Source organism: Pelmatolapia mariae, linkage group LG20, assembly GCF_036321145.2.
Source record: "Pelmatolapia mariae isolate MD_Pm_ZW linkage group LG20, Pm_UMD_F_2, whole genome shotgun sequence".
Classification (NCBI taxonomy): Eukaryota; Metazoa; Chordata; class Actinopteri; order Cichliformes; family Cichlidae; genus Pelmatolapia; species Pelmatolapia mariae.
Genome location: NC_086244.1, coordinates 36,652,752 through 36,667,989, shown reverse-complemented (window position 1 = coordinate 36,667,989; position 15,238 = coordinate 36,652,752). Strand labels below are relative to the sequence as shown.

General features: G+C 40.0%; 1 protein-coding gene across 3 annotated transcripts in view; it reads right to left on the bottom strand.

Annotated features, from left to right (window-relative positions):
* hdac7a (histone deacetylase 7a) overlaps positions 1-15,238 on the bottom strand; it is a 55,164-nt gene that overhangs the window by 20,179 nt on the left and 19,747 nt on the right. The window contains exon 1 of one of the 3 annotated variants that reach the window (XM_063464659.1): positions 6,116-6,188. The exons of the other annotated variants lie outside the window; for them this stretch is intronic. The gene's annotated coding sequence lies outside the window, so the exon portion shown is untranslated. Of the gene's footprint in view, positions 1-6,115; positions 6,189-15,238 lie in introns of those variants that run through there. 3 annotated transcript variants of the gene reach the window in all.

The window sequence follows — 15,238 nt, the reverse complement described above, 5'->3', positions numbered from 1 at the left end:
GCCTGGCCTGATGCCAATAGCAGCACTTGACTGGATATGGGTAAAAGGGAAATGAATAGACGCCACAGTCTCAGGGGAATTTGTAAAGTAATCGCCAAAATTAATCTTATTTGTATTCGTGCAAACAAAATGATCTGCTTCCAGTCTGAAAAACAAGACCACCTTTCGAGCCAGGAGCCGGCGGTGGTCGGGTAAGTCAAACAGCTTTCACCAAGGAGACTGCAGCTCGAATCCCACACTATCATAAAAATAAATATTTTTACACTTAAGCTGCGTTTTCTCTCACTGTTTGGTTAGGTTTGAGAAAAGATTGTGGTTTAGGTTAAAAGAAGTCCTTTACCACATGTCTGACAGCTACTACATTTTGTAGGTTACCTCAGTCACGAGTCCTGTCAGAGGAGTTTAAAGAAAAAAAAATACTCAATGTAGTCAGAAAACACACTTTCAGTTTCAAAATCTTGCTGCCCTTCATGAAATACAGGACCATTCATGTTTATGTGCACCACATAACGTCAAGCAAACTGCCTGAGGGGCAGAAACTCACCTTTAAAAGCAGCCAATCCAGCCCCTTTGGATGGCCTTGGAAAATGTAAAAGATTTAAGTAAAGGAGGGAAGATTTTTCTTTTTCTTGTTTTTTTTGTCTGAACTTTTAATTCCATCCAAGCCAGAAGTCTGAAGTTTTACAACAAAACTATCTGGTTAAGCCAAGAAGCTGTGCTGATGCTTTTTTAAAGTTTATTACAGTGACCGCAGAATGACTGAAGATGGAAATTTAAAGCACCATGTTGACATTGTGCATCTCACGGTGATCATCATTCGCTTTGTAAATGGATGATTTATTCATTGTGAATAATTACATAATGTGCATGGACTTCTTCAGAAGGTGACTATTTTTACAATCTGCGACAAGGCTGGGCATGAACACAACAGTACAGAAGACAGATGATGTCAGTAGTGCTGTGTCTCCTAGAACAAACATTAAACCTCACCTACTGTATTAGATCGTCAGTACTCTTCCTCCATATTAGGCTACAAATGCAGAAAGACAGCCCGAATGCCGGCCGTGGCTGGAATAACAGAAATCCCTTGGCAAACACACACATTCACAAAGACACAGGCTGCTATGCACACATATTTCCTTTAATGACAACACAGAATAATAACGTCATTATTCTGAGGAAACGTAGAGGAGAACATGCTCGTGCAAGGAAACAAAGGCTGGCACAGTACACACACACACACACACACACACACAGAGTTTGGGAACACCAGTGTCTGTCGCCCTCCTCTCCTGGGTTATAAATAGCAAATGGCACTCTATTCCAACATTTACCTACACAGACGTCTTTGTTTCTACAGGGTAAACCACACTCTCTCTTCTAGAGTAACCCAGTGATGTCACCTGCAGTTTCTAGTTAGTTGTCAAAAAAACAAACAAACAAACAAAACAAAAAAACAGCCTACAAAGATGTCCATGAAATGCACACACACACAAAAAAGGCAAAAATACAAAAGGACACACACATAAAACAGCTTTCTCTTGTTAATTTCAAGAGTTTGGAAAAATCCTCATTACTGCCAAATGTTGCTAAACTTGCTTGTCTTTATGAAGAACTTACAAAACATGAAATCACTTGGCAGTAGAGCTCAATTATCTCAGCAGATTACAATGTAAAAAAGTTTTTTATAAACTTGTTACTCCCTGATTTGTAATCTGTGTACCAAGCTATAACTTTACTTGACACTGTTGATATCCGACAGACCTCTAAGGAACGTCTGTTACATGTTACTCTGTAAAGCATTCAAACTAGACTGACCAGGGGACTGGAATCAGTCGATTTCCAGCACTCTTGGCCCTGACCAGACATTGTCCGGTAAGCTCATGTGAATGGGAGTGCAGGACACGCACACTCACAGCCACGCGCTGACATGCCGTTAGCATGGAACCTCCTCACTGTGAATGAAGACCCAAAGTAAATGCAACCATCCTAATATTTGGTCTTTGTCCTTTAACAAGACATAAACATTTGCCAGTAATTATTTAAACACAGGACAATCATTTTGTTTTTGTATTTCGGGAGGTTGAAAATCATGTAATTATACTGGTTTTGGTACAAACTACTACATTTCTAGTATTGTGATGTGCTTACATTGGAGTATAGGACTCAGTAGTCATCATGGTTGAATGTCTCATGAGCACCACATCAGATTTTGAGCTGTTGGTTAATTATAAACAAACTGCGTTTTTTAAATTTCTTTAAATCTGGGTTCAGATTAAAATCTGTTTTTGTGCATCTATAGGGTTTTTCTCCCCCCAGATTCCTCAGTATGTAGTGATACTTCAGGAGTATAACTAGTAAGCGGACACATTATGTTGTTTTTAGAAATGCAGAATAACTAAGAATAACACACTGCCCATGAAGCCAACATGACTTTAAGGCTAGACACCGTGTAGTGGTTTAACTTCTGCAGGCACATTTAAATCATCCAAAGTCTCTCTCTCTGGGGCCTCTCCCAGTAATACGAGGCTCTGGTGTTTTTAGTTCCCTTAAAGAATGGCATTATGTTACACTTCATTACATCTGCGTGTTGCACTCAGACAGAAATAACAAATCTTGGCCTTGTGCTTATGATTGCATGTTGATTTTATTTAAAAAGCACAGCTATTTTCTGCAAATAGAGCTGGGAATGCATGTGCTAAAATAACATGTATATTATGCACACATACATTTAAGCAATAGGTCCTTTTTCAAGTATTAGTAATGTGATACTCATGAAAGCCAAGGAAAGTTGAGAAACTAATTTTTAATTTATTTTAAAACCCCCACTGCATTTGGAGCTTGATGGGTTTTATGTATTTATTTGTCCCAAAGTTCAGGAAGAGTACCAAAGAGGTTATGTTTTTGGTAATGTTCGTGTGTGTGCCATTCTTTCTGACAGTTTGGAAAGTTTGGAAAAAATTCTGGGGTGTAGGGCGGGGTCATCTTAACTATCCATTAAAATATGACTTTCATCCATGAAAGTCTTCAAAGTTGACTTAATGATTTATTTGAGAAAAATGTTTACTGAAAGCCTGATAACTATGATTTTCAATAGCTGACCCCAAAAATATGTTATATCACTAAAGGAAGTACAGTCAAGAGAGAGAGAATGTGCTGTCTAATTATTTGGAAATATACTGTAGTAGTAAAATACTATACAATAAGCTCAAGTTATTTATGTCCAGTGACACACACACACACACACACACACACACACACACACACACATACATATATATATATATATATATATATATATATATATATATATATAAACAATAGTACTGTTTCCTTAACAGTAAATACTGCCCAGAGAGTGAGCTGTGCTTCTTGTTAATGTGTTTTTTTTAGCCTTACACTAAATCTGAGACCAACATTCAGAAAACAACGTGGTCGTGCATTCAGCATCGGCAGACTTTTATACTAAAACAAAACGGTGCCCACATCTTCCAGTCAAGGGTAACAAAGTAACTACTCTGTGTGTTTAAATGTGCACAGAACTCCAAGACTTCTTGGTGCCAAGATTAAAACTTCAACATACCCAGCACTGTAATAGGTTACGTTTTACTTTGAAATTTGGATTTAATGGTGACACACAGCTAAGCTCTTTGTGAAACAAAGACAGACAAATTCAACTGAGAGGTTTACATTCAGCGAGTGTGTTTGTGCGAGTGAGAACGTGTGGGAGTGTCAGTGTGTCATTATGAAAATTACCAAGGGTGCAGTACGATACTGCTCGCCTAGTTGCAGAAACCGTTGGGAATGTGCTGAATTATCAGGCAGATTATGTAGATTAGGTGCATGTCCTCAATGAAGACAACATGAAATTCAAATGGGTGCGTCCAGATGTGTGTGACTGATAGAGAGAGACAAGGAGTCCTTCCCACAACATGTGATTTTGGGTAATCCCTTACATCTGAGTCCTCCCTTTTTCTATTCTTTCATTCTGTACTAGTGTACAGCTCAGTCTGGACTGGTTTTACAGGTAAGACAAGGATATGCAAAGGCCTCTCTCTCGTTCTCTCCCTCGCTTGGTATTTTCCTCTCTCCCTTTCTTCCTCCAAACCATCTTGTGGAGTGGAAAATGGGGCGAGAGAGAAAAAGCCGCTGCAATAAAACTGAGGAACACTGGAAAGAAAAAAAACAAAAAAACCCCAAAACAAAACGAAAAAAGCACAAGCAGACAAGAAAGGTGAGGAGGTCCCCTCTCTTTAACACCGTGTAGATAAGACGAGTTATTCTCACTCACTGAGAGCTGACAGCCAGAATAGTGCCACAAGTGAGAACCACTCACTACAAAGTCAACAATCAAGAGAGCACACAACCACTTTGTGTCTTGTCACACATCCAAATATAGTTAGAACTCCTTCTCTTTTCTCTCTGCTGCATGCGTGTGTGTCTAAATCACACTACACCTTTTAGAGGCACCAGCTAATTTCAGAAGATAAAAATGTCATTACCGCAAGGTATCTGTTAAGCTGCAGGCACAAAAAAAGACTCCAATGCAAATTAGGACCTTTCAGATGAAGGAAAGCCATAAGCACAGTTAACAGAGGTTCAACGACATTCAGAGATCAAATCAAATAAAATCTGAAAGAAGGCCGCCTTTTGACTCCGATTTTCCAGTCTTTCTCTTTAAGCCTGAGACGGCATTCATCCATGTTATTACAGTGCTTTTTCAAGCTTATGTAATAGAAGAATCCACCTGTGTTTATAATGTGGAGTCAAATATGATCGCGCACACACTCTGAACACCTGTCAAACCATTGTGCGCTTAGTGTGATGGTATTTGAGGATGTGCGCGTGAATACTTGCTCCATAGAATTCCTGATCCAAGCCTGCAGCATGTCTTTGGAGCGCTTTGCCAAGGAAAACAGTTCCAGTTTCATCTAAAGCAAACAAATGCAGGGTCAGACCCATGGGGTTTAAGCCTGGCTCTTCTTAAGTAAGCAGCTTCTTATAATCTGCAAAAACTAAACTAAAATAACACACTGCAGCAATTATCAGAAGCAGGATGAGAAATGGCCAGCTCTTGAAGCCACATGTTGACACAAATAGAAGTGGCTTTATGAAACTTTATGTCACCATTTTCTGATGCAATGTAAATCTGGCAAATGACAGCACTTAGCAGCGTGAGTTTTGATCTATACTAGGCTACTACTAGAAATTCCATCGATGCTAAATTGCACACTCGTGCAACGTATATTCCTGAAATCCTACTACTTCTCACTTCCTTATTTGCCAAACCAAAAATCTGAACTTTATGCTGAAAGTGCATTTTAAACCTTCCTCTATGTTGCTGACTCAACCAGAACCATCCATCGATAATAGCAGCAGAAAACTGTGTCAAAGGCAGGTTTTACTGCATAGTATTGCGGGCACATGGCAGTTGAAGTAAATGCTAAAAATCTCACGTGTTGATTGATTTCATTCGTTTAAAATTGCCACCCGTCCCTCACAGGAACTGCTGGCATGTGCAAACAACCAGAGCAGTCATCCCAAAACCATTTAAGTGTATAAAAGGTGTGTGTGCATATGTGTGTGTGCAACAAACAGATGGGACTGCAAGTGTGTGGTTATGTCAGTATACGTGTGTGTGTGTGTGTGTGTAATAGAAGAAGGTTGATGTATAATGCACTGAGGGTCCAGTTTCCCAAGTCCTCAACGAGTTTCCATAAACATCCAGTGCTGCTGTGTGTGAGATCAGCAAGAGCTCACACACACACACAGCATCCTGTAAATTGTGCTGCCGCTGTTAAAAAAAGTTTAGTAGTAACTGTCGAAGCACAGTAGCGCAGTATCAAAGAAAAGTGAGACACACGGCTGAAATTAAACAACGCAAGAAAGAAGCTCTTTAACTTTCTGCACCGCTCTCTTTAATACACAAGCTGGGCTGATGGAGGTCAGTCATCACACTCTCAGACGCACACATCACAGCAGGGTTCTAGTGCGCGGTATCCAGTGAATTTCGTACAAGTTTTCCCTCACCGTACTCTCACGAGATATTAAAAAAAGCTGTCACATGCACAAGTACACACATGGAAGTAACAGTAAAGAAGTCAGTGGCACATACCCGTGTTTGTCTTGTAAATATCCGGCAATGTGAAAACCCCAGTAGCACTTCTGCCTCAGCCAACTCACAGCAGGATCTATAATTAGACAGAGAGCTCCACTCCCCTCCAGTCATCTTTTACTGTCGGCCACATCCTCTTTTTTTTCTTTAACTCCTTCTCTTTCTTTCCTCCCTCCCTCTCTCTGCCTCTATTTGGTGAATCTCTCTGACACCAGACTGTTGATTTCATCATTTTGCTCACACTCCCTCACTCACCTGGAGCAAAACAGTCCTAAGAATATCCCAATTAGTATAATAAGTATAACAAATAAAATCTGAACTACATAAATTAAGTGATAACTCATATCTGTAGTAACACTAAAGGAAGTGTTCTAAATCCTCACGAGCGCACACCTCTTTACAACCAAAAGCATATTTCAGCCCCTCACACACACTACACATTTTCCGCATCACACTCTTGACACAGCAATGACCATTAGGGTCTTGCCACCAGGGGATCTTTGAAGTCCATCCCATAAACAACATGGATTGCAACCATGGTAACGGGGGCGGTCATGTCAGCAGGAAGTCGAGTCTATAAAAACACAACAATGAGAGAACCAGGGTGGCTTCCTGTTTAAGAGCTCAGTTTAGACTCCCATTTCCTCCCCTCTCCTCCTCCCCCTGCTGTTGTTGTGACGCTGACGCTGCCACAGTGCCCTTGAGCCCTACAGCTGGAAAGTTTCTCATTAGAATAACACTGCTTTCTCTGAAGGCCTCTTTGTCGGACACAATCGCCCGATCGGTTCAAATCGCCATTTCTGTTCACGAAGAGCTGAGAGCCTGACATCCATTAACGACTCAGATTAATGACTAACACTGGCCCTGAAGGCAACACACTAATGTAATGAACACACACGTTATAGGCACATGGAAAACTACTAAGTCAGCTATTGACAGCCCAGATAAGTTGTGTTTCATCCATTTCAATTGTTTGTAGTACTAAATAGGCTCAGACACAGCTTAAAGAGTTCAAGAACTTTGCAGTGCTACTTGACCAGGACATTTAGTTTTTCCACTACTCAAGGAATACTTTGGCTTTTTAGGACATTATCTCAGCTAATTCTTAGGAAGCAGGAGTGGTGCAAGAAAGCTTTTCCACTGTTGTCAGTACATGTTAACAAAACACATGCTACAGGAATGACTAAAACAATTTTTTTAAACAGCATATTAGAAAAACGAAATCTCAGCTGTAAAGCTGTAAAGCTTACTGTAACTTTTTTTGTGGGGGAGAAGTGCCACTATGGGGCAAACTGGTGACAGCAATTCGACATCTTTTTCAATGGATTGTTCAATTCCTTCCTGGTTTCCACAGGTGGAGCTGTTTGTTTTGTCTGTCGGCCATGGCGACACCTGATTACACTGTTAATTTTTTCTTCTTTTCCATTTTTGGAAAGGAAGAAAAGAAGAATGATTTGTTCATCTTGACTTTTAGGTTCTTACGAAGCGTCTTACAAGGAAAGATCCAAGTCACTGGGGGAGGGACTCAGAAAACCTATTGCAAATACAGATTTTGTCATTTAGCATTTAGTACAGAGCAACAATAGTAACAGCTAATCAAACAGAGTAAAAAGCACAAGACATGGGGGTGTATTCACAAAAAAAGAAAAATCCACGAAGTTGCTAAATCAGCCTTGTGCAACACAGGATCTTTATAAATAGTCTGGTACTGACAGTTAGAATCACATGCTCTTTACTCTGGGAACGCTCTGTGTCTCTTTGTTCTCTCTAAGAGTACCAACTCAACTGTGTGCTACATCAAAAGGTAACTGCTGCCAGGACATGTTTACATCACATTATTTAATCTTTTTCAAACCTGAAATAATACATTTATTTTAAAATGAGACACATATTGATACTAGGATACTTTTCAGGGCCATGGGTAGGTTATATTGATCAGCTTTGATATTACTCTGCTCCATAGAGTGCGGTTCAATTTGCAGGGAGTTTGTTGAGGAAAAAGGAAAGAGGAATTCTGATGCACCCCACGGGTTTTCATTCATCCCGATCTGTGTTTTTCTTTGTCATTCCCGCTCTCCTTTTCCACCGCTTCTTCTCACTCGCTCATTCCTTCAGCAACTGATCCCCCTTCCTCGCTCACATTTCCTATCTACTATCTCCCTTTCTCCCTCCTTCATCCAGAGGAATCCACAGCTGTCACTCCCATTCAAAACCTCGTCTTCCCAGAGCAGCTGGCCAGACTGTGGTTTGTGTGTGCGTGTGTGCACACGTGCGCGTGTATGGGTGTGGGCCTCCCTGCCTACAACTGTCGCCAAAATATTTCTATATTTATGATCTCGCTCTGCTGGTGCATAGTTGGAGTATCCAAGTGTAAATGCTAGTGTGTGTGTGGCTGTCAACAAGTTTAGGAACTACCCTCTGCTATGTGTATGCAAGTGTGTGTGTCCGTATGCATGTGTTACAGCAAAAATGAGGACGACCCTCTTAAGTGAAAACATTACCGAGTGTTAAGTGAGGACACCAGAGGCACCTAAATCATCCGCAAGACTCTGAAAGATATCTGGCTGCAGGCCTTCATGTGAGAACGACAGGAAAAATCCACACTTGGATTCTTTTCACCCTCCACCAAAACATTTGCCAAGCTCAATATATAACTACTTTGTAATAAATCAATAAATAATTCATGATTTTCTTCCCGCTTTATACTTTGATTGCAGGTTACCTAAGAATCCTGTTTGCCAGCCCCCGTACAGTTGGCGTGGGATTAAAATCAGATGATAATGGTTTAGTGTGTGAGGTTTGACTTCTATTTATATAAACAAAAACCAGCCTGATGAATAATTTATTGATCGTTCAAAAATGAAGTTTTCATTGCCTCTGTAATCAGTGCGTTTATGCAACATCACAATTTTTATATTTTTTTTCCAAAAATAAGATAAGAGCCAGCTGCCACTGAAATAATAAGTCTACAAATAAACTATACTAGCAGCTTCGACAGGACCAACCACAAGCTAACAACAGTTACAATGACGTTATACAGCTACAGCGTTTACCACTTTCACCATTGCAATATTGTGTTTTAATGTTTGCCAATTAGCCCTAAACCTGACTGAATTTATATAATATTTCAGTAGCCTAATCTGCCACATAGCATTTCTTATACCACACACATGGTAATTCTTCCTTTTACATTCACATAATGATACATCTGGGACAGTCTTTAGAAAAAGGGACTTCGACAAACAGACAGAAAGAGCTCCACCTCCTGAATCACAGTGAAGATGGAAACAGTTTTAAAGTTAAGGACACAACAGAGTCATTACAGAGTATTTCCAAATCTGACTCAAGGGCAAGGTATTTGAAACAAAAGCCACTGTGTTGCTTTTTATTTTTAATTACACGTTTTTAAAATTTGTCTCATTTCACTTTTTCCATCAGGAGATTTATGAACGTCGTGTGAGGAATCTAAGTGAGTCATTACATCCTGTTCTAATTCGTCTAAACAGGTGCTTTGGGATTCCACCAGCTCAGCATACCAGCAATACACCCATTTACATAACTCACATACAGGTCACACAGATAGATAAACTCTGACAGAGTGCATCTCTGTCACTTTTTTCTTTTCTTTTTTTAAATTATCTTAACCCAGCATTATAATTTGCTTGAAGGTGGAAACAACTCACTCATCTGAATGCCTCCGTCTGTCACAGAGGTGACACCAGGTGTGCTCTCCTGTTTGACAAATAACAGTCGACACAGACGTGGTTCAGAGAGCCACATTATCTCCGTTTCCTGTATTCCGCTGAATGCCACACACTAGCTCATTGGCACATTAAAAGACACCAGATCGTCTGCCATTTTTCCCCATTGCTGTTTTACATACTGTCGGTTAAGCTATTACTCCAAACACTCTTCTAGCATGGGGAAAGCGATACTTTTTGTGTTTGCTTTGTTTTGCAACAAACAGAAGAACTGTAACTTGGGAAACGAGTACTATGTCTGACTGACAAATGTTCTTAAGGCCCAAGTTGGTATTGCAACATGTTAATCATAACACAGGTGAGGAAAGGTTCTCTTTGTGTTGCACGAACTCAGATTCTTTGAGTTTTTGTTTGTATGACATCTGACACCTTCATTGCTCAATACAGGCACTTTGGTTTTTCCTTGTGTCATACTTCTCAGGAGACCAGAGGTTAAACTATGAAACAAACGAAAAAAAAAATCCTTATACTCCAAGACTGTGTAATGTGGAGACTTAAGAAACTGAGTTCCTTCTTTGACAGGAATAGGACCCTTTATTTGCTGAATGGCACTTCTCCAGCTGATGAAATACAGCTGCTCAACTTCCAAAAGCAGCACTGGTTGTGTTGGGCATGTTCCTGTTCCCAGTGTAACATGAGGAAACTATTCACCATCGAAAAAATACGATTACATTTAAAAATTGTGTGCTGAGCCACACGGGAATAACATTTCCTGTAAAATTACAGTAAAGTACCGGCAGCTGCATTTCTAGTCTTTAAGCTGTTATTTTACAGTTTCTCTACTATAAAAAAAAAGAACACAGCAATATGTGGTATAGAATATAAACTTTACACTACAATAACTGTTTGATTGCCATTATACTGCTGTTTTAGTGTTCCTACATCACACCAACACTGCGCAAACTGTTGTGAACTATAAATGGATGACACTCCCTTGCAGCCTGAATGATTACTCAACTGTGGCCAATATTTTTCCCCTCAATGCCATCTGCATTTACAGTACTCAGCTATGACGAGAACAGCAAATTGCTTTTTTTAAAAAATCTTTTTTTTCTGTAATTTCTCACAGAATTTTAAGAATTCATTGTACTAATCTTCACAAACTCTACTTTAGAGATCCATCCAACTTCAGTTCTGTTGCACATCTGTATATGTTTTCCTTTTCTCCTTCACACTCCTGCTGTCCTTCACATCAAACACATTCTTCACATTTCCCAACAAAAAAAGCCACTCAACAGTAGTTCACTCGATGGGATCTCCCTCTTTATCTTTTATAATACACGTTTCTCTCTCTCACACACACACACACACACACACACACACACACACACACACAGTCTGGTTTGCTATCCTCGTGGGGACATCCCATTGACATAATGGTTTCCCTAGCCCCTTACCCTAACCCTAACCATTAAAAATGAATGCCTAACCCTGACCCTTACCCTAAACCTAACCATAACCTAATTGTAACCCTGACAGTAAAACCGCATTTTGAGTGTGAAAATTGCTTTCAACCCCGAGGGGACCTGGATTTTGGTCCCCACGGTGCAGAAAGTCCCCACCAGGATAGTAAAAGTCAGATTTTGGTCCCCACCAGGATAGTACGAACCCGTACACACACACACACACACACACACACACACACACACACACACACACACACACACACACACACACACACACACACACACACACACACTTATCATAAAAAGCCAGAAGAAAAGGGGAAAAAAAACAAAACACAGAATTCACACATTTCTTAAACACAAAGCCAGGTAAAGGAAATAAATAATAATGCCCTAAGTGTCTTGCTCACATCTCTTCTCTCAAATATTTTGTGATACTGTAAGCACGATTATTTATAATAAACTAATATTGCTGGTTGTAAGTGAAAACAGTGAGTCATCAAAATGACAGTGGTGACTGATATGCTGATAGCCTGTGGCTATTGCCATATCTGGGGGAAAAAAAGCCTGTGGTAGTGAGATTGGTGACTACAATCTGCAGCAAAGGCTTTTGGCTGATAAGAACAACACAATATATCTGCTTATCTGGCTGAAGCCTCAGCCCGTCCTGCATGGAAGACGTAGTTTGACTTAACTCAGCAAAATCGGACAAAACTTACGTCAACATCCAGTTCAGCGTACACACAAGTTTGATGAGCGTTCCTGAAGGATAAAGAAAAAAGTAGGCAAGGCAGACTCCCAATTTAATTACTTGATGAATGCTGCTGAAATGCTGTGTAAATCAGAGCAACTATTTTATTTTTTTTGAACTGTGAGCAGCAGTTAGTTTGGTTTTCCCGTCTACTTGTTTTATAACAGGTTTCAAGATGCAAAGCTTGACTGCGTGACCTGTTCACATGGAGATTTTTTGGAACGGGGATAACATGCTGGAGTGGCTGACTGCCAGAGCACCCAGCTTTGGTGCCTGTTGCAATTGCAAAACATTAATGAACTACAATAAAGTACATCTGTGAAATAGGATTTGGGAAAAAACTGAAAAGAAACAAAATGAGAAGAGAGAGAATCTACAGTATCGCTTTACTCTGCCTATTTGCTTCTTTTAAATTTAAATCTCTTCATTTCGTGGGAGTAGTTAACATGTTCCAGGAAAGCAGCTTCATGAATATGCACCATCACACTCTGCCGTCTGCACAGATAACAAAGGAAGAAGGCATTAACATTCCTGCACATGCTCTGCACTCTGGTCAGGGATGAACACACAAACACACATGCGCGTATCTAACAAAGGAAAAAAAAAACCATTGATTCTGGAAAAACCCAATCCCATTCTCAATCGTACACAAAGATGGAGGCCAAAACATTAAGTTGATGATGTTCAAAAAGAGAAATTGTTTGGTAATCAAGGGTTGATCATATTTTTAAAAGAAAGTCTCTTTGTTTTGTTTTTTCTAATTTTAGTAGCTCAAATGTGGATATTTTCTGGTTTCATTTGATTTCTTTAAATAAACTGAGATGTTTGTTCTGCTCATTGGACAAAAAAAGCTAATACTTGTAGATGATTTTGTACTCATTTTTGTGAGATTGGTAACATGTGACTCCTGCTTCTTTGGCTGTTGGATGGTATGACAGACATAACAGCAGTAACGTCTATGGTGTGCAATATAAAAACGTCACTACATAATTCAGAAACCTATGTTTGGTGCCATCCCATACTTTATGCCACAGAGCAGCTCTGGCTCTCAGCACTTCCTGCAGGACATGTAGCTGCAAACATCACAGCTGAGCAAATGGTGGTATGGAGTCAAGTGGCGTCTTTGCCCTAAGTTGCTAACTAGTTCGGGAAATACATTTCTGGAAAGTCAACAAACAGCAACACCATTGTTTTCCCCTTTCAATGCAATTCCAGCACAACCTCACTTCAATATCGGAATGTTTTACTCTCTAAAAATAGGTATCTGCCTCGGGCCCAAAACTCCTGTACGTGTCGGGTTTTAGTTTACTGGAGATTTAAAACTACAGAGCAACTCTTCTCACCTCTGTTGCAGTACTATTTGTTTTCATCATCCTCTGTGCAAAGGGGTGTCTCACAGAAACTTGTCTTACATATACTGAAACACACACCCAGACAGACACACTGACCACAGATGGGCATTGTATAAACCTGTATCGTGTGGTCCTCCTATTCAATTACAAAGAAATCAGCCTGAAGCTGTAAACGTCACTGAAGATAATCAAGACACACACACACATGTGGAGTCACATGTAAAGTCAGGAGTCCAGTCAGATCCAATTACATCCGCACCTACAACAAGCCATCTGATCCGAGGTCAGCGTCAGTCGGTGTGAGCTGAATCATGACTTGGTTGAGCTGTTTAGGTCAGACGGTATCATCTGGTTCTGAGAACTTGTGACTGATATGTGACTTCTACAGTACCAGGAATCAGGCTAACTTATTATCTATTCGCAAAGATGATCAGCATTAATGATGGACCTGTATCTGCAAAGCAGAACTTTAATGCTTCAGTTAACATCTAAATTTATTTTTTGTTCAGGGCTGTTACATGAATGTTCTTTATTTTTATTTCTACATACGTAATGTTTAGTCAGCAACTAACCATTTCAAAGAAAAAAGAAAGAACAAAGTCAAAAGTCACTGATCCTGAATATTTTAGGATCGGTGACTGAAGTATTCATTGTATAAACAAAAGCAAATTAGCTTTAAAATAAATAACACACAAATAGTAAAATGTGTCCTTTGATTCAAGTTTATTTCAATGAAAGTTCATGTATATAGAACCAAATCATAACAACAATCACCTCAAGGTGCTTTATACTGCAAGGTGAAGAGCCTACAGTAGCTGGAGAAAACATCAACGATCAGATGATCCCCTAGAAACAATCACTAGGCAACAGTGGGAAGAAAAAACTCCCTTTTACCAGGAAGAAATCTCCAGCAAAACCCAGCCACTGGTGGTGAGGGAAAGATAAAACAAAAAAAGAAGAGGATACTAATTAAAGCTAGGACATCTTACTTTCCGTGTATTTGTTTCTCACCAATAGTGGGAAACGGGAACAACCCCAGCTTCCTTAAAGTTTGGAACTCAGAAACAGATTTAGATCCAGGGCTTCTCGTCTGGCACAGTGGCTGTAACTGAGGTGAAAATTGAGTGTTTTGGGATTTTTTTGTGCGTTTTTTTATACCCTGAATGCCACAGGAATAAATCCTTAGAAGAAAGAATTCCATTGACTTCAGTAAATTTAATCCGAATTACGTGCCTCGGCATGTACACGACTGTGTGCATGGAAGTGAGAGAGAAAGGGGAGGGGGAGGTATCAGAGTGAGGCTGGAGGCCAATAAGAGACCAGTTACCCAGCAGACCACAGCAAAAAGATTTTAGCTCAAAGGTTAATGCAACGTGAATTGATTTGACACAGTAATAAAATGTTGAGGACACTCTTACCTCAAGCCACAGCGCATACACTTACAGTTTCTCAGTCCCCTTTGCAAGAAAATACTTTAAATATGTGCAGCCTGTTACACAGACACAGGAAAAACTCACACACACACTCTAAACTGAAATAAAAAGTAGACAACTGCACCACACACAAACACAGTCCTGTGAGCCCCCCTTGGAGAGTATTATATAACATTACCCCTGACATATCAAGTGATTTCATGCACCTCGAGGCAGGACAATTGAGCCATTTGTTCAGCAGGTCAAAAATAGCCGCCAAACCTCCAACGCCGTCTACTGTTACAACCATTACTACCTCGACTACTGAACAGCTTGTGTCTGCACTCCCATTTGGCTTTAACGGGTATTAGAGTTCAAAATCACCTTAATGTATATGTGCAGCGGCGGTTGTTCATTAGTATAAAACGTCAGTACGTTTTT